The sequence below is a fragment of the Callospermophilus lateralis genome, chromosome 5 (genome assembly GCF_048772815.1).
Source record: "Callospermophilus lateralis isolate mCalLat2 chromosome 5, mCalLat2.hap1, whole genome shotgun sequence".
Taxonomy (NCBI): domain Eukaryota; kingdom Metazoa; phylum Chordata; class Mammalia; order Rodentia; family Sciuridae; genus Callospermophilus; species Callospermophilus lateralis.
The window spans coordinates 73,949,602-73,970,865 of record NC_135309.1 but is presented as its reverse complement, the minus strand read 5'-3'; the positions used below and the strand labels follow the sequence as shown (position 1 = coordinate 73,970,865).

Sequence of the window (21,264 nt, the reverse complement as noted above, 5' to 3'; positions counted from 1 at the left end):
CTTGTAGAGATTGTATTGGGTATGGTGGGGAGAGAGAAAAATTAACCACCTGATCTATATGTGAACAAATATGGGCCGAGTCCATGTAAGCCTCTACATCTACTTTTAACCACATCCATTATCATATCTGAAAAGAGATGACATCAACACCCTCTATGCCAACAAAGTTCAATATTTCCAGGCCACGAAGCCTTTCGCATTCCTTTTCAAATGGCCAAACAAAAGTATAGGCCCTAGTAGCTGTTAAAATTTTATTTTATGGGCTGGGGATGTGGCTCAAGCGGTAGCGCGCTCGCCTGGCATGCGTGCAGCCCGGGTTCAATCCTCAGCACCACATACAAACAAAGATGTTGTGTCCGCTGAAAACTAAAAAATAAATATTAAAAAAAAATTTTTTTATTTTATTTTTTGTTGGTACTGGCGATTGGACTCAGGGCCACTAGACCACTGAGCCACATTCCCAGCCCTATTTTGCATTTTATTTAGAGAGGGGGTCTCATTGAGTTGCTTAGGGTCTTGCTGTTGCTGAGGTTGGCTTTGAACTAGTGATCCTCCTACCTCAGCCTCCCAAGTCCCTGGGATTACAGGCATACACCACCACATCAGATTTGTTAAAATTTTTAAAACCATAAAGATGGAAGGACATCCTATGTTCATGGATTATAGACTTAATATTGTTAAGATGATAATATTACCCAAAGCAATCTCTATCAAAATCCCAGTGGTATTTTTTTACAGAAATGGAAAAATTTGTCCTAAAATTCATATGGAATTTCAAGGAGCCCAGAACAGCCAAGACAACTGTGAAAAAGAAAAAAGGTAGAGGACTCACACCTCTGATCTCAAAACTTCCTACAAAAGGGAGGTACTGGCATAAGGACAACCATATAGACCAAAAGAATAGAATAGAGCACATCAATAATCATACATATAATCAATTAATTTTCAACAAGGGTGCCAACATTATTCAGTGGGGAAACAACAGTCTCTTCAACAAACACTACTAGGATAACTGCATAGGCAAAAGAATGAAGTTGGACCCTTTCCTTACACCATATACAAAATCTAACTCAAAACAGATCAGAGAACTTAATTTAAGAGCTAAAAGTATAAACTCCTTATAAGAAAACATAGGTGTGATCTTAATAACTTGGGATTTGGTGATGGTTTCTTAAAAATAATACCAAAAGCACAGGCAACCATAGGAAAATATATATATAAGAATTTATCAAAGTTGAAAATCTTTTGTGGGGCTGGGGTTGTGGCTCAGTGGTAGAGTGCTCGCCTAGCATGTACAAGGCCCTGGTACATGTTTAATCCTCAGCACCACATAAGAATAAATGAATAAAATAAAAAGGTATTGTGTCCAACTACAACTAAATATAAATATTAAAAAAATAAAAATTTTTGTGTCTCAAGAAATATTATCAAGGGATTGGGGATGGAAGTGTAGCTCAGTGGTAAAGCACATGTCTAGCATGCATGAGGCCCTGGGTTTGAGATCACAACAACACACACTCACAGGAACAGGAGCACAACATTCAGAGAGTGAAAAGACTACCCATAGAACAGGATAAAACATTTACAAATCATATACATGGTAAGGGTTAATGTCCAGAACAGGGCTGGGAGTGTAGCTCAGTGGAAGGTACTTGCCTAGCAAGTACAAGGTCCTGGGCTTGATCCCCAGCACAGCCAACAACAGCAGCCAAAAATGTCCAGATTATATCAAGAATTCCTGAATCTCAACAATAGAGATAAATAACCCAATTTAAACATGGGCAAAGGATATGTTGATATTTCTCCAAAATAGATATATAATCAGCTAATAAATAAGCAGTTAATAAGGATGTGAAAATACTCTCAACATTGTTAACCATTAGGGAAATCCAATCAAAATCACAATGATACCCCACTTATCACTCTCTAGGATGGTTATAATATTTTCTTTTTTTGTTTTGTGGTACTGGGTTTGGAACCTAGGGACACTCTACCTCTGAACTACATTCTCAGCCCTTTTATTTTTTACTTTGAGACAGAGTCTCACTAAGTAGCTAAGTCTGGTCTTTAACTTGTGATCCTTCTGCCTCAAACCTCTCAGGCTGCTGGGATTACAGAGGTGAGCCACCATGCCTGGCTATAACAACTTTTTTTAAAAAAGTAAAATAACAAGTATCAGTGAGGATTTGGATTCAATGGAACCATCATACATTATAAGTAAAACAGTGTAGTCATTATAAGTAAAACAGTTTGATGTTCCTTAAAAAGCAACATATAGAACTGCCCTATTTCCTAGCACTTCTACTCCTACATATATACCCAAAAGGACTGAAAACAGGGATTTGAACAGCTAACTTATAAAGCAATGTTCACTGTAGCATTATTTACAATATTCAAAGCTATAAATAATCCAAGTGACCACGAACAGATTAATTTAGGTTTTAAAATGTGGTATACATACAATGGAATATTATTCAATTATATAAAATGAATGAAATTATGATACACACTGCAGTACTAATAAACCTTGAAGATATTATGTCAAATTAAATAAGCCAGATATAAAAGGACAGATATTATATTTGATTCTACTTACATGAAATATCTACAATAGCTAATTCAAAGACAGAAAGTAGAATCAAGCTTGCCAGGGGTTAAGGGAAAAGGGTAATAGAGACTTACTGTTTAATAGGAACAGAGTTTCTGTTTGGAGAAGTTAAGCAATTTTTCACTAGTAAACTAGAGTGGAAATCAAGAATTAATCCAAATTGGCAAATAGACTAGGAAAGAAAGAAGAAAAAAATTAAATAAGCAGAACAAAAATCTTAGAAAATTTCAGAATGTGTCCATATTAGCCCAGCCCTTTAAATAGGTTTTTATGTGTAACCATGGGCCCTAATGTATCTCATTCAGTGGTTTACTCAGTGGTGGCTTAAGCAAATCAATTACAGGGGTTATCTCTGAAGAGTATGGTATTAACTTTTCTCTCTCCTATTTCTGTTACACTCCTCCCTGCTCCACCTCAACAAATTGGCCCCATGACAGAATTGCAGTGGGGCCCAAAGCCCTGCCTAGACTCACTCTGAGAAGTTATTACCACTCTGCCCAGCCCACACCTCCCTAGGGGCAGACAAAAAAAACAAAAACGTTTCCTAAGGACATCTGCAGCCATGAAAGAAAACAGCCTTGCTGGACCCGCACTGTGCTAAAAAAGCACAGCCAAATGGAAAAGCAAAGGCTTGGACACTAAAAATAGCTGATACACTCACCCAGCAGCAAAAGCCTTGCTTTCTGCAGTTCCTCCCCACACCCCACCTTTTTCTTCATGACAAAATGGAATGGCTGAGTGTCAGGCAAGCTTCCTCAAGCAACCTAGCTCCCTGGGGGCACTGAAAGAGGGAGTTCACTGTCTGGAGCATTAGGTTCTGTATAGGTGCCTGGCCGTGCCTGGGTGTGAAAGGGAGAGGGGCTAGGTTAGGTGAGGGTGAAAAAGATGCAAGGGCCACATCAAGAAGAAAAAGGCTGATGAGACCAGGAGATGGGTCCCAAGAGGGTACAGCCCTGGAGCTTTCCTAAAGCCCTATATACCTTTCTTACCCCTATGGCCTGGCCTGGCCAGGGTGGTTAGGGGAGATAAAGAATTGAAGTGAGGGTCTCACAGCATTATCAGAACATACAATAAAAGAAAAGAAAGATTAATCCAAAAGCCACAGATTTCCTTCCTTTATCTCAGAGTATTCATGTGTTTATGCATGTGCACACTGTTAGATGCTCCCTTCTTTTTTTTTTTTTTTAATTTTATTTTTTTATTGGTTATTCAAAACATTACAAAGATTGCAGAATCACATCGGTTACACATCCACATAGATGCTCCCTTCTTACAGCCAGGAATAAACACGAGATTGGTACTGGGGAAAAGATAAATGAGAAGGAAGAAGTCGAGCAAAGATGACAAATGAGCAGGAGGAAGAGGACTCAGAGGAACTGAGGAATAAGAGGTTAGGGCAGCTGGTGAACGAACAGCAATTTCTCCACCTCCTGGAGTAGAGGACAAGAAAAATAGCAGCTCCCTCTAGACTCCTAGGCACCTCCAGGTCCTGCAAAGACTCACAGCATCAGGAACATTTTCTGCCAATTCTCGGGATGAGAGATCGATTCACAAATGGATCATTCATCTCCCCTCAATAATTTCACATGGACTATACACCTAAACTATTTATTGTATCCACAAAAATTGGGGAGTGGTATGGAAAACGAATAAAGAATAAGAGGACTGAGGAGAGAGGAGAGACCTAGGTGAAATGAGGCTGGGAGAAAAGTAGGTGGCAAGACAGTTTCTCAGGCTTTGAAGGGGCACTTATAAAGCAAGCACAAACTCTGAAACATACAGGCATGGGTAACAGTGTCCTCTGTCCTTTTAAGCCTGGTCTATAGCCATCTCACTTGGTCTTGGGTCTTACTCAAGAAGTAGCAGGTGAGGCTGAGAATGTAGCTCAGTAATACAGCAATTGCCTAGTATGCATGAGGGCATGGGTTCAAACCCCAGCACCACAATAAATAAATAAAACAGCAGGTGGAGAGAACAGGCAAAGTTTGCCCTGTTTGCCCTGGACTTTATGCTGAGACTGAAGGGGAGGTAGAACAGAGAAAGGAGAGGCAACACACAGTTACATTTTGTCAGGGTGACCCTCGATCACAAAGGAACTGGCAGAAGCAGTCACAAAACTTCAGTCTCTGTCATAAAACCAAAGTTGTAGCATACCACTGAAGTACAGTTCAGCACCCTTGGCCTGAAGAGGATACCCTCCCTAAATCAGGTATCACTTATGAATCCTGGGTTCCCCTGGTCACTGGCCCTACAGAACCTGCAGAACAAACCCTCTCATCACCCTCTGCTCTCACGGAGGACAGATCTACATCTTTACATCTATGGCCTTCATCCAACTTAAAACACTACCAATCAGTCCAAGAAAGAGGAACCCATTTCAATGTTCTACCAGTAACTCTTTCCTTAAGTATCCTTGAGTTTTGGAACAAAAGAGATAATAAGGTACTCATGATGCCCATTTTTCTATCAAAACTTGCCATTTGTAGGCTGTACCTCTACTTAAATAGATGTTGGATGCTCTCAGCAATCTGTATTGCCAGCTCACTGCAGCCCAGAGCAGATGCTTGTGGAGACTGTGGGAGGAGGCCACCTACCCCCACTTCCCTTGGTGCCTGTCCTCCACTCAATTCAGACAAGACTAGGGAGGGGACTGGACCCTGTGTGAACAAGACATCCTCCAGTAACTTTTGTCTTCTCTAAGAAAAGAAAACAAAAAAAAATGAAATGAGAATGGCAAGAAGCCAACAAAAAGGGGAGGGGGAGGAGAGAGGAGAGCTGATGGGTCTCTCCCAGCTTCTGACCTGGCTGGCAGGCTCCATGTTCACTGGCTGCTCTGAATCACAGAGCACAGGTAGACAAAAGTCTTCAGTGTCCTATGTAAGCAAAGTCACCTCAGCAGCCTGTCCTGGAATCTCTGGAGTTCCATCTTACTCTACAATGTATGTCTACAATGTATGTCCACTTTTTCCTCAATCTTCTGGAAAAAGTGAAAGAGCAAGAATTCCTACTTCCATTTAATAAGGAGGAAATGAAAAAATATTGAGTAGAAAACAGAGTACATGGATTTAGAGTCAGATAAACCAGAGGTTAGTTCTTGGTTCTACCAATTCCTAGCTATGTGATCTTGAACACAATTTCTCTAGGCCTCAGTTTCTTCACCTATAAAATGGGTATAAGAAAGTTCCTAGTTCTAAGGGTGGTAAGGTGGATTAAACAAAGCAATGCATGGAAAGTAGTTACGACAGCACCTGGCACCTGGCTATTCCTCCATTACTGGAATGGGGATGAGGGCTATTGTCCCTGGTTTCACAGCCAGCCAGGGCAGGCTGGAATAACTGTCCAGAGGTGTTACCTCTTGCAAGATCCACATACTCTCCAGCTTACCCATGGTTCAAAGTAGTAGGGCGGGCTTTTGTTGGGTAGCCACTTCCAGAAGTTGAAAGTAATAGATAAAGGAGAACACCCATGCATGAAAATGAAGAGACTCAAACCAGTTTTCTGCTGAAATTCCAAGGCAGACCTAACCCATTCAGAGTTTTTCCCAGCATACTGTCATCCAGAGAGCCATGCTGCCAGCGCATAGAACTGCCAGCTGCAGGAACAGCTGTAAGACAATCCCCTGCTTTATAAACTGAAGGTTAGAGAATGAGCTCTTCCCACAGACACACATTCATTACTATTTATGGGTTGCACAAACTCATATACACACATACAGTCACTCACCTCTGCACAAACAGAAGCTTACCACCTAATTTAAGCAGACAAATATAAAGCTGAAAAAACAATGCAAAGAGGACACTGAAAGGACAGCCGTGACAAGGGAGAACAACATGCAAAGGCCTGAGAAATAGAATTTTAAAGAATTGAAAGACAAGAGAAAAAAGTTTGGAGCAGTCAGACAAACAGGATTTTCGCCCTAAGACCCATATTAAACAGAAAGTCAAGGGGTAGATATAATAAAATAGAAAGAGCCTTTGAACAACAAAAGAAGTGTGGCTGCTGACTATAGTTCAGCCCCCTAACTGGCTAGACTAGACTCAGAACTGGCCATTTGTACAATGGGGATATAGTATTTTCCCCAAGTATTGAAGTCATGCCTAGGTCTAAGCAAACAGATTGCTCAAGGCACCCACGAAGGAATAGAAGAGGCTGCTAGAACCCAAGCCTCTACCTAACCAGAGAGCTAAGAAGACAAAAAGCCACTATTACAGACTGCAAGAGAGAGCCTTTCCAATTGTAATATAAAGACAACTGCTGGTCCTGCAAGACACCAAAGGGAGCCAAGGAGGGTCCCATAGGTCCAGCTGGAACTACAGCCTGGGAAGGAGGGCCAAACAAGATGGGATAAAGTGGGAAGAAGAGATAGGAGAATATGACTTATCCCACCTGTAACCCAGTAGGAATAAAGTACAGATCTTTAAGAAGATAGCTAAGCCCATTAGTAAAAACTACTATCTCAGGGTTGGAGCTCAGCGGTAGAGCGCCTGCCTAGCATGTGCGAGGCACTGGGTTCAATCCTCAGCACCACATAAAAATAAATAAATAAAATAAAGGTATAAAAACAATCACAACAATCTTTTTTAAAAAAACTACAATCTACAATCTTAAAGCATAAGAGAATGGATCTAAAAGAAAATAAGTGACAAGCAAAGTAACTAAATTAAAGGAAACCCAGCCTACCCTCTCCAGATCTATCCTACCTGGTTACAGACTCAAAGAATCTGAATGTTGGAAGGGAGCTTAAGGCTCAATCTTTATTTGGACTGCTGAAGACCCAAAAGATACAGCAGGCACTGGGTATCTACATCTGGAATGATCAGTTCAATGTCACTAGACACAGAGTCTCTGTGTAGAACCAGGAATGCTCTGGCAACTTTATACCTATAGAAGACAAATAAGGAGATAGGGCTGGGCAGGGCAAACTTTTGGTGTCATCAGCAAAGAGGTGATAACAAAATAACAAGAGTAAAGTTATTAGAAAACCATAGAGAAAAAAGGACAGTTGACCAACACGTCTTCAATTAATGGCTGTGGGTTAGGAAAAGAAAGCAAGCAAGCAAGGAACCAGAGTAACAGCAACAATATTAATACAGAATCACAAAAGTCTAAAAAGGAGAGAATTGCTGGGTGCTATGGCACACACCTACTGTCCCAGCTACGAGGGAGACTGAGGCAGGAGGATCCCAAGTTCAAGGGAAGACAATCAATTTATCAAGACTCTATCCCAAAACGTAAAATTTTCAAAAGAGCTGGTAGAGTACTTGCCTAATATGTGTGAAGTCCTGGGTTCAGTCCCCAGTACCACCAAAAAACAGAAAGAAAGAAAATTAAGTTGTAGGCAGCAATGTCAAGAGATTGGAATGATCAGATTGAGGAGTCAATCCACTGGATTTGGGCAAGAGGCCAGAGAGAGCTTTTCTTTTTTTTTTTTTCTTTTTTTTTTTTATTTGTTTTACTTAGTTACACACGATAGTACAGTGATCTTGACATATCATACATTTGAATCAGATGGGATATAATTTCTCATTTCTCTGAGTACACAGGTTGCAGAATCACACTGGTCTTTGCAGTCACATATATACACACAGTAATAATAATGTCTGTTTCATTCTATTATCTTTTCTATCTCCCCAACCCCTTCCCTCCCCTCCCACCATTTCTCAGAGAGAGCTTTTCAAGAGAGGATCCTCATCCCAGTAATCCCAGCAACTTGAAAGGCTGAGGCAGAATTGTCAAGTTCAGAGCCAGCCTCAGCAGGTTTGAGGCCAGCCTGGGCAACTTAGCGAGACCCTGCCTCAAAATATCTAAAAAGGGGGTTAGGGTTGTAGCTCAGTGGTAGAGCACTTGCCTAGCATATGTGAGGTGCTAGGTTAGATCCTTACCACCACATAAAAATAAATAAATAGGGCTGGGGCTGTTGCTCAGTGGTAGAGCACTTGTCTAGCATGTGCGAGGCACTTGGTTCGATTCTCAGCACCACATATAAATAAGTAAATAAAATAAAGGTCCATGAACAACTAATACAAATATTTTAAAATAAATAAATAAATAAAGGTATTGTGTCCATCTACAACTAATAAAATGCTAAGTGTGTGTGTGTGTGTGTGTGTGTGTGTGTGTACAGGGCTGGGGATGTAGATCAGTAGTATAGTGCTCCTGGGTTTAATTCCCAATACCAAAAAGAGAGAGAGAGACCGACCACATGTGAAAAATAGAGGCACAAGGGGGGAATACTTTGTAAGGTTGAATGGGACCTCTGAGGTTTGGAGATTTAGAACCACTTCTTTAAATGTGAAAATTTCAACATTCCACTAAGCATCTTAATAACAGAGAAAAAAAATCTCACTCCAGAGGTACTATACAAGGATTCTCCAATGCCATAAATAGATAGGTTCCTGTGATGGAGCCACCTCCCAACACATACATCTTCAGGACAGAGATGGACACAGTCGTACCAGCAGGCAGAGGGGGCAAATTCTCCAAGAAGAAACTCCATCAGACACAATTCTATCTTTTCAGAGTTCTTAGCCATGCTTGAGACTGCTCAAGAGCTTTAGTTTTATACTTTGTAGAACTGTAATAATCGTAATCATTGTGTAGGAGCAAGAGACAAATACCCTAGTGACACCCCTTTCCCCAGTATTCCAATGCAGTAACTGGATATCCCAGAGGAAAATAAATCTTGTCAAATAATAACTGTAGTCAACATTTACAGAGCATTGTCTATGTTCCAAGCAAAGTTCTAAACTCATTTACTCTTCACGAGAACCCTCTGAGATAATTCTAACATGCTGCTCATTTTACTCATAAAAGGATCAAAATTCAGAGCGGTTAAGTAACTTGCCAGAGTTCACACAGCCAGAAAGCAGAAGAGTCAGGACTCAAGGCCAGTTTGGCCCCAGACTCCATGCCCTTCCCACAGACCATGCTGTCTCTTCAGTGGTCTGAAACATCAGCCACAGAAACTGGATTCATCATTTTATTTATTCTGCAACAGGATAAATAAAAAGGCTCATTTTGTGCTAGGGCAAAGATTTTTTTAAAGAGCCTACTGGGGCCCTCTTATGGAAAGACCCACCTCTACCATGATGAGTATCTGTACACATACACACACACACACACACACACACACACACACACACACACACTGACTACTGAATGCTCTTGACAAAGGCCAGCCCATAACAGAGGCAGAGACATTCAGGAAGAAGAAAGCTCTAGATTCAGACTACAGTGGCTCCTTCTGTGGCTTGACCTCTTAGCCTCCCATCATTCAAGCTCCCTAGCTGTACATGGAACAAAACATCCCTGCATCCCCTCACAGAGCCCAACACTCAGAATTTCCCTCATATATACTTAACAGTCTGGTAAAATCAAAGCAGAGAGGAGAGGACATCTGCTTTGAGTAAAAGCTGGCCGAGATAATACCTAAGCTCATTTATAACTAGTATATGATTCTGATATCCCATACACATTTAAGACAAGATTGTGTTTACATGGCAGAAAAAGAAAACAGAGCCCAGAAAAGTGAATGGGGCTTGACTACAGCCACAGAAACTGGATTCATCATTTTATTAGCAAGTGGCTAGGTGAATTAGAGAAATAGTGTGACTTGATCCCTAGACTGTAAGCTTCTAGCATGGATTGGATAAGGAGACTTACTCTTTATACTTGTTCCTTGACTCTTCCAGAGGTTCTATGAGTGATCAGATTGTATCTGATAACTAAAGTTACCAGAGCTCCATTCCATTCCATCTCCACCCCGTACAATGGAAAGGATGTAGGCTCTGGGTTCAAATTAGGTATCCCTGGCTGGCTATGTGACTTTGGGCTAGATGCTTGACCTCAATCAGTTTAAATTTCTTTATTCATAAAGGGACTTGATATTAACTATTTAGTTCAGTTCACAATAGATAAGCTATGGAACCAACCTAGGTGCCCTTCAATAGATGAATGGATAAAGAAAATGTGGTACATATACATAACAGAACATTACTCAGCCATAAAGAAGAATGAAATTATGGCATTTGCTGGTAAATGGATAAAACTGGAGGCAATTATACTAAGTGAAATAAGCCACTCCCAAAAACCAAAGGCCAAATGTTCTGTCTGATATGCGGATGCTGACTCAAAATAGGTGGTATGGAGGTTCACTGGATTGGAAAGCGGGGGACAGGAAAGACAGAATAAATTAGACATAACTTTCCTGTGTTCATATATGAATACACAACCAGTGTAACTTCATATTATGTACAACCACAAGAATAGTAAGTTATACTCCATATATTATGTCAAAACATATTCTACTGTCATGTATTACTAAAAAAACAAATAAAACAATATACAAAAATAGCCAGGCATGGTAGCCCACATCTGTAATCCCAGAGGCTCAGGAAGCTGAGGCAGGTGGATGTGAGTTCAAGGTCGGCCTCAGCAACTTGCTATGCCCTAAGCAACTCAGTGAGACCACGTCTCTAAATAAAATACAAAAAAGAGCTGGGGCTGGGCACAGTGGCATATGCCTATAATCCCAGCAGCTCGGGAAGATGAGGCAGGAGGATCACTAGTTCAATGCCAGCCTCAGCAAAAGTGAGGTGCTAAGCAACTCAGTGAGACCCTATCTCTAACTAAACAACAAAATAGAGCTGGGGATGTGGCTTAGTGGCCAATGCTCCTTAGTTCAATCCCCAGTTCACCCCCAAAAAAATTAAATAAATAAAAGAGCTGGGGACATGGCTCAGTGATTAAGTGCCCCGAGTTTAATCCCTGATACCAAAAAAATAAAATAAAAATACAAAAATAAATAAATAAAATAGTGCTGGATGCAAAGTGGAGTTTCAAAAGCTCATAGCCTTAATAATAACAATCATTACACAAAATTTTGAGCAAAATACCAGATAAACAAAACTAATGAGGGCTTTAACACCTTGTTTTCTGTTCTGACAACCAAGCCCCTTCTTGGAGATCAGGTTTCCTAAGCCACAGGTCTGCCCACATGTCTGGACTGTACTCTGGATGGTAAGAGGCACATTTCCATTTAAACCTTAAGTGAAGCTGGCTGGCTCTACATTGGTGCCAGTTGACCAAACACTACAGAACTCAGCTTCCTGATGACTCAGGTCTGTCTCCAAATTCCTGCTGCCACTCTTGTACCTTTAAGGAGGAGTTTAGGGATAGAAAGAGTAGTCAAAGCCAGTGAAACCAACTAGATTGCTATGGCCACCCTAAACTGAAATAGCTGGCATCTAGGGAGTAAGGACCCCAAGATTCCCACCTTTACTCTTTCAAAATAATAACTGGATTTCCTAACAGTAGGCATGAAAGGCTTTCTCTATAATCTGTTCCCAAAGAACACCAGGAACTTTCACACACTCGTCCACACACTACAACCTGTAAATAGGGAGGAATCAGGTTATATTTCCATCCCCCTGCTGTCTCTAGGCTTCCAGAGAATGTCAAGTTCTCTTAGTGGGACTAAAATAGGGAGAAAGGTATGATTTCCAGTCCATAACTCCAAAAGGACTATCTGAAAATCTGTAAAACACCAACCATTATTCTGTGCCACTGTGGATTTTAAACACTCAGTATTCACACTCTAAAAACAAGCACCACACAGATATTTTAGCAATAGCCTCAGTTCCCTGAGCATAGTAGGCACCATACTATGGAACAGAATATACAAAAGATGCCATCACTGCCTCAGGAGGCTGAAGTCTGTTCACAATCAGTGAATAAGGTGGTTTGCCACACCTGAGGCTCAGACAGTTCAATTATTAAAAAGAAAGCCAACCTGAGGCATATGCCATAAGAAAACGGATACTGTTCTGGACAACCTGAAACACAAATTACAACTTTGTAAGGATGAAATAGGCAACAATTAAGGTGTTCCTTAAACTTGATTGAGGAGCCCCAGGAAAACAACATTTACTTATAGAAACACTTCATAGCAATAAGAGGATGGCTCACCAAGCACAAAACTCACTACTACCATGTTGGCATTGACTATGCCTTCCAGGTAAGTCAGCAACTGAAACATTATATTTTATTTTTAACACGCCTGAGAGCCCAAGACTATTTATAATACCAGATCTTTAAAAACTTGAAAGGGAGATGAATTTTAAAATGTACACATTTACATACGTGGGCAGAAACATAAAAATCCAATGCCTTTCAATACAGCTCAAGGAGCCATAACTCACGGGTTTCACAATCCCACCCAACACCCAGAGAAAACCCAGGCACCTTTTCCAAGAGATGGTGGGAGGCTGGGTAGGTAGCCAAGAAACAAAGAAACCTAAACTCAGCACTTGGCAGGACAATTAAGGAGCAGAGGATTTTAAATGCATTGTTTCTGACTCTAAATACGTCTACATTTATTACCAATTTGGGATCAGAAACTACATTTAGTTCTGCCATGACCACGCACTAAAAATATTAAGCAGAGTATTGCCTAGGAAACAGCAGTCCTCCCTAGGAAACAGCAGCCCCATTTCAGAGCCCCTCTGCCATGGTTTCAGGATTTCTCATTCTGGACTTATTCTGAGAGATCAGTAATGGGCAGAACTGCCTCTGTCATGCAAAGATCTCCTTCTCATTTCAGAAGGCAATAACAGGAACCAGTACCAGGGACTACACAACCTTCTCATCCTGCTCAGAGCTGTCTTTGGTGATCAGTGAAGTTCATAAACCTGCAACAACTAGAATCCATGTGACTGGGAACTCCACAAAGGAAAAGACAACTCTCTACCAAACCCCATTGCTATATCTTGCCCAGCATTATGTCTGGTACTCAAAAAAAAAAAAAAATCTATTGATGAGGGGCTGGGGTTGTGGCTCAGTGGTAGAGCACTTGCCTAGCAAGTGGGAGGCACTGGGTTCGATCCTCAGTACCACATAAATAAATAAAACAAAGGTATTTTTAAAAATATGCTGATTAAATAAAAGCAATATTTTTTTAAAAAGTCATTGAAAACAGCACAATAGGGAATAATACTACCATGAAAATAGGTTTAAGAAAATTTGGCAAGATGGGCTAATGAGGACAGAGTGGGGGCAAAATGAGGGCCAAAAGGGAACTGGCTGGAGCTTGGAGGCTGTGGCCACCACTGGATAAAGCATGTCTACTATCCTAAAAAAAAAAAAAAAAGAAAGAAAGAAAATTTGACTGTGGGGGGCTGGGTTTGTGGCTCAGTAGCAGAGTGCTTGCCTCATGCGGGTGAGACACTGGGTTTGATCCTTAGCACAACATTAAATAAATAAACAAACAAATAAATAAATAAAATGAAGGTGTTGTGTCATCTATTACTAAAAATAAAAAGTCTTAAAAAAAATTGACCACGGTATTACACAAATACAAGTACATAAAATACTGTTGGGTGGAAGAACAAAGTATAATAATGGGTACACGTGCACACACGCACACACACACAAATTACTACTTTGAAAAAATATGTGTAGTCACATCTATGATCATTTGTGACCTTAGAATAATGAAAAGCTACGTTAAGTGGAGTCTTTTGATCCCGAAATGTTGGATAATTTTTTTTTTTTCCTGCAGTACTTGGGATTGAACACAGAACCTGGTGCATGCAAGGCAAGTGCTCCACTACTGAGCTACATCCCCAGCCCTTAAATTAGCGGGAGGGAGGATGCTGAAGATTGAACCACCCAAGGTCTTACAAATGCTAGGTAAACACTCTACACTACACTACTTTCCCATCCCAAATAAATGTTATTTTCCACACAGAATCCACCCCACTGTCAACAGACCTATTCTGATCCTTTAGATGGCTCTTATTCAACAAGCACAAGATCAGACCATCCACCTCATCAGCCCAAGAAAACAAGAGAACACATGGAAAAAGCTAAAGTCTTAAAGTCCAACTTGACAACCTGACCAGTTTGCCAGTAGAGACTCCAGTCTGCATCATTAGCATGGCTGCTTCCCTAGACAGATAGCCAAGATGGAGGCATCAAAACAAACAAACAAACAAAAAATACTAAAAAGTTCACCTGGCCCAGCTTCAAAACCAGCGCTCCAAATAAGCAACTCCAGGCCAAGAAGCCCAGGACCTACTGGCCAGCAAAGCCTGTTAAAAAGGATAGCAGTACACCAATTGTTTTCAAACTCTTCCAAAAGCAGAACACATAAGACGACTTCCTAATTCATTCTACGAGATCAGTATTGCTCTGATACTAAAGCCAGATAAAGACACTACAAGAAAATTACAGGCAAATATCGCTCATGAATATACATGCAAAAAAATTATGAACAATATATTAGCAAACCAAATTCAGCAGCATATTAAGAGGATTATACAACATGATCAAGTGGGATTTATCTCAGGAATACAAGGGTGGCTCAACATGAAAATCAACCAATGTAATATGTCACATTAACAGAATGAAGGATGGGGCTGGGGCTATATCTCAGCAGCAGAGCGCTTGCCTAGCACATGTGAGATACTAGGTTTGATCCTTAGCACACGTTAAAATAAACAAATAAAATAAAGGCATTCTGTCCATCTATAACTACAAAAAAAATTTTAAAAAACAGAATGAAGGGGAAAAAAACACATGATCATCTCAACTACTAAGGAAAAAGCATTTGACAAAATCTAATACCCTTTGAAGACAAGAAACACTAAGTAAAGCAGGAATAGAAGAAAATATCCTCAACGTAATAAGAAGCATATATGAAAAACCCATAGCTAACATCATAGTCAATGGCAAAAGACTGAAAGCTTTTCCCCAAAGATCAGGAACTAGGTAAAGATGTATACTTTTTTCTATTAAACATAATACTAAAAGTTCTAGCCAGAATAATTAGGCAAGCAAAAATAAAAGGCATCCATATCAGAAATAAAGAAATAAAACTATCTACATTTGCAGATGACACAGTCTTATATGTAGAAAACCCTGGAAGACTCTTAAAAAATAATAAATAAACTTGCTGGAGCTAATAAATTCAACAAAATTACAGAGTGCAAAATCAACACTACTTTATTTATTTACTACTGTATTTCTATACACTAGCAATGAACAATCTGAAAAGGAAATTAAGAAAGCAGTTCTATCTAAAATACCATCAAAAAAGAATAAAATCCTTAGGAATAAATTTAAGGAGGCAAAATAACTATATAATGAAAACTGCTGAAGAAATTAAAGAAGACCTAAATAAATGGAAAGACATTTGGGGTTCATGGATTAAAAGATTTAGTACTGCTAAAATAACAATACTACCAAAAGCAATACATTGATTCAATGCAATTCCTATCAAATTCCCAGGGCACTTTTTACAGAAACAGAAAAACGCATACTAAAATTAATATGGCATTTCAAAGGACCCTAATTACTCAAAACAGTCTTGTAAAAGAACAAAATGGCATCAGGGGCAAAGTTGGAGAATTTGGAAGTCCAATTTCAAAATTTACCACAAAGAGTTAGTATCAAAATGAGGAAAAACCAAAGAAATAGAACTGAGAGAACAAATTTAAACCCTCACATTTACAGTCAATTGATTTTTAGCAAGGGTGCTATTAACTAAAAATGAATCAAGATCTAAACTAAAAAGCTAATACAGTAAAATTCTTAGAAGAAAACATAAGAGAAAAACTTCATAACCTTTATTTGGCAATGGTTTCTTGATATGACACCAAAATCACAAGTGTTAAAAGAAAAAAAAATGATAAACTGAATTTCAACAAAGTTAAAAAGTTTGTGCAGAGGACATTATTAGAAGAATGGTAAGACAAATAGGAGAATGGGAGAAAATGTTTGCTGATCACATATCTGATAAGGGTATAGTACCAATAATATATAAACAACTCCTCCAACTAACAACAAAAAGACAAACCCAATTTTAAAATGGTCAAAGGACTTACATAGACATTTCTCCAAAAACATAAATGGCCAGTAAGCACATGCAAAGATGCTCAATATCATTAGTCATTAAAGAAATCAAATCAAAGCCACTTCAAATCCACTAGGCATGGTTATAGAAAAGAAAAATAACAGGTGTTTGGAGAGGATGTAGAGACACTGAAACCCTCATACATGCACTAGAGGGAATGTAAAATGGTAAAGCTACTGTGAAAAAGTTTAGTGGTTCATTAAAAAGATCAGCAGACTGGGGAAAGATGTTTGCCAAATTATATTTTATATTGTGTTCAGGACCAACTACATAACAACAAATCCCACCATTATTTACAACTGTAATGCACCAATAAAAATTATGGGAAAAAAAGTTAAGTATAAAATTGCCACATCTACTTTTCAAGGTGGATATCCAAAAATCTGAAAACAATGAATCAAACAAATTCTGTTTTGAATGTTCATAGCAGCATTATTCAAAATATTCAAAAGGTAAAACTGCTCAAATATTCATTGACAAATAGATTTTTACAAAATGTAGTACATATGTACAACAAAATATTACTCAGTCACACAAAAAAATGAAGGTCTGATATGTACTACAACATGGATGAACCTTGAAAACATTTGCTAAGAAAAATAAGCCAGACACAAACAAAACAAATATTCTATAATTCTATTTATGTGAACTATCTAGAATAGGCAAATTCATAGAGACAGAAAGATCACCAACAGCTGCTGGGGAGGGAATAGGTAATAAAAGTTATGCTTAGTGGGTACTGAGTTTCTGTTTGAGATGATAAAACGTTTTATAAGCATATAATGGTGAGGATTGCACAATACTGTGAATATAATTAATACCACTTAATTGTATACTTAAAAATAGTCATAATGACAGATTTTATGCTTATATAATTTACCACATTAAAAATGTTGTTAATTGCTAAAAGTGGATATTTGGTACGTAGATACACTGTGTTGTTCTCACTTCTAAAATTTTAAGAAACAAAAATTATATTTTCTATAATTTTTTTCAGATACTCTTTGTCAAGAAATCCCCTTCTTTTTCTAAACTGCCAGGAAGTTTTATCGTGAATGGGTATTTAATTTTATCAAGTATGCTTTCTATAGCTTCTAAGATGATCATACAGTTTTACCTTTAACCTACTAATGTGGCAAATTTTATATTTATATCTTCTACTGTGAAATCATCCTTCAATTCTTGGGATAAGCCCAACGTGGTAAGATGGACACTTTTATATCCTTACAGATTTTATTTGCCATATTTTATAATTCCTCTGTATACTCCTATAATTCTCTGTGCAGCTATCATGAGATCCATCACACTGTATTGTAAATATAAACTCCCTAAGGGCATGGACTCCTTCCTCATCCACTGTTCTATCCCTAGCTAGTGCAGATCTAACACACAGCAAGCATTCCATAAAAGCATGGCCAATGAACAAGTAAATAAATGAATGCCAACATGAACAAGCAAGTAGATGAACACCTTAATCCAAAATAGTGACATCTGCCCAGGCAGACATATAAAGCTGCTTTTTCTAAGCAGAAGACATTCCACAGAGGTGTTTACAATCTATAGACTACTGAGTTTGAAACTCTGTAAAGTGAACTCTAACCCTAGACTCTCATTCCCACCATTGTGCCTCATTACCCAATCAAAAATATTCCACAGGTTAGAGCCTGCTTTCACCTAAGAAGATGCAGCTCTCAGATCACTAATGCTTAGGTCCTGTGCTGGAGTTGGAGGGGAAGGTGACATTAGTTTCAAACTTTAAGTGTTCCTCTCAATCTCCCAAGTTTATTCCCAATCGTCGAAACAGCCTCATCCCAACCCTGATTGGCACAGCAAGAGCCTATTCCATTAACAATTCACTGCATCAGCAGTACAGAGGAGGAGAGCAATCAGCAAGGGAAACAGCTGAATTATTTCAGCAGCTGTAAATTATGTGTTCTCTCTTCCTCTCCTCCAAGTCCATGTTCAACTATGCCCCACGCCTCCACACTGAACTTGCATTTATCAAGTATCTATGTCAACTGCAGCAACCAAACTTGAGTTCAAGAAGCAATATTAAAAAGCACTAATTAACTGATATTTAAATAACCATGTTTAATGTCAACAAATCATACTTTAACTTTAAACATCTCTTAGACTATTAGTTGCTTAATTAAATTCCTTAGACTCTTGGACACTGGCACAGAGCATACTACCCTATAGAGCTTTTCCCAGGCCATGGCCTTGGCAGAATGTAGAAGAGGAGCAGCCCATATCCCTGGGGAAATGCCAAGAGAGCCCTGATTTTCTTCTAGAGCCTCCTAATGAGGTGGTTTCTCTTCATGGTTTCTGCTGGTCCTCATAGGGCAGCAAGAACATGACAAATAAACACATTCTGAGCTTGGAAAAATGCCAAACCAGGATACAGTTTATTTTTAAAAGTGCATTTTATAAAGGGGTGCTCATAAATCTAAGAGAGTTACTTTTCCCATCTGGCATCTGTTCTAAAGAGTGGTACATCATGAAACATTCAGGCATGTGTACAAAAGGTACACAAGAGGATTTGTGACAGCAGGTTGAGTCAGGGGGCCCTGCAAGATACCACCAATCAAATCCCAGTCTGCCAGGATTCATCAGCCTGCAACTGACAGGGGTACAGCTCAGTCAACAGCAGCATCCTAGACTGGAACATGCAAAGGGACTCTGGGTTCCAATGAGTGAGCTCGTGATGGGAATGTCAGCAGGACCCCGGAAGTCTCTCCTGCCACAATAGTCTCCATGGGGACAGCTTGCCAGTCAGACTTCTCATCCAACCAGATTTGCTAAAAGGGAATGGCATGCCAGCTACCTGCTCATCTAACATATCCGGAAACAGTTTGTCTCACTAACTGCTTCCAGGCAGAGCATGTCTGGCCAAGGATCATGAAGCATTTGGAGCCTAGATTTTGGGCAGCCATTTCCCTGAACCCAATTCTAGTGGGTCATGAATACAATATCATTTTAAGAGCAACAAGGGTATGAGAAATGTCAAGTGGACCTTTGCCTGATTCTTACAGCAGAGACCCCAGCTCATTCTACTTTCCTTACAAGATAATCACTCTGTTGGCCTTACTTTTTGTGTCCATCACTCAGCTTCTCCCTAAATCTTCCTCTATTTCACCTAAAGGCTTCCTCTTCCAAAAAGAAGGAAACTCTTTCCAATTATCCATTCCCTCTCTCACTGCTCAGGGATTCCTCTTGTGGCAGCTCTCCTTAAAACAGCCACTGCAGCCCCTGGTGACGCCACCAGAAAACACTGGGTAGAGAAAACTTCGTTAAAACTGCAGATTCTTACCCTGAAAAGCAAACACTCCCACAAACAATCAGACATGAGCCCCAGCTTCAGAAGAGCCAGATGTTTGGGTTGTAGCTCACAGAAATGTGGAGAGCATCCAAAACAAAAAAGGAGAATACCATGAATACATAGCCCAGACATGCTGTTCACTTACTACCTGCCGTTCCACACCCACGCCAAAGCCATTTCAACTGCAGATGAACAGTTATCAGTCATGCCAATCCAGAAAAAAATATTTTTGCAAAGACCCTGTATACCTTCCCATATAAGAGACTTATCAAAAGAGCAAAACTCAGTGCACTGTGAAAAAAATGAAGAAATCTGTACTGCCTACTAGGAAACAAACATCCAGTCACCATCCAAACATATCCAGAAGATGATATATCCTTTCACACATATTTGTTGAAACATGCTGTATCTCAGATATGTGCCAGGTACCTGGGATGTGATGAATAAATAAATAGGGGGGTTGTCCTCCAGGAGCTTCTAGGAGGGCAATGGAGACAGATGAGCAAATCAGCAGTTATACAGCAAATATTGAGCTAAAGAGCCCTATCAGTGGGCAAGGAATGTGATTCAATGATAGAGGACTTGCCTTATATGCATGAGGTCCTGGGTTCAATTCCCAGTAGTAGGGGGGAAAAAAATCCCTGTCAGAGATACCCCTGAGGCAGGAGAGAACAAGATTATTCCTTTATGGGATTGGAGTCAGGGAAGACTTCCTGGAAAAGGTAAGCTTTGAAGAGTAAAAGGAGAAATTAAACAAAGACCCTGAGAAAGGCATCCCAGCCAGAGACCAGAGTGCTTTTTGAAGGCCTGGAGGCGTGAAACTATGAACATGCACTTATTGGAACAAATATATGCTAGAGCAAAGGATTTATGGGCAGTAACCTCATGATAGAACCCTCTTTGACAGACAGTTTAGCTAGGCTTCAAACGTATAGTTCACTGTACTTTCTTAGCAAATCTCTCTTCTTTTCAGAACTACATTATGGTGAAGGAGAGATGAGAAAGGAGAAAAAAGAAGACTGCTATAATATAAGCCTGCTATCAGGAGAAGTCAGTCACAATAATTTGGGAATTCTTATGAACTCTCTTATTTTTCCTGAGTTCAGTGGTTTGTTTGTTCTGCAAACTCTCCATTTCTAGTTCCCTTAACAGAAGGATCCAGTAAACAGAATCTAGAGTGGACTGTATTACTAACCAACAATGGCCCACCTTGGTGGATCATTTGAACAGGAAAGGAGCTTGAGATTCAAAACACAGCCTTTAAGCCATCTTTCCTTGAAGGCTATTCCTGCTATATTCTCTTCTTGTATATACACTCAACAAGTCCAAAGGTGAGCCCTTGCTCCACATGCCTGATCCTCCACTAGAGCTGCCTAGTTTTCTTGTACAAGCCAGAAACCCAAGAGTTCTTAACACCCCTCTCTT

At 39.6% G+C, this 21,264-nt stretch overlaps 1 protein-coding gene across 6 annotated transcripts in view; it reads right to left on the bottom strand.

Annotated features, from left to right (window-relative positions):
- Nucleotides 1–21,264, bottom strand: part of Sil1 (SIL1 nucleotide exchange factor) — a 262,428-nt gene that overhangs the window by 199,119 nt on the left and 42,045 nt on the right. The gene's annotated exons all lie outside the window — the stretch shown is intronic.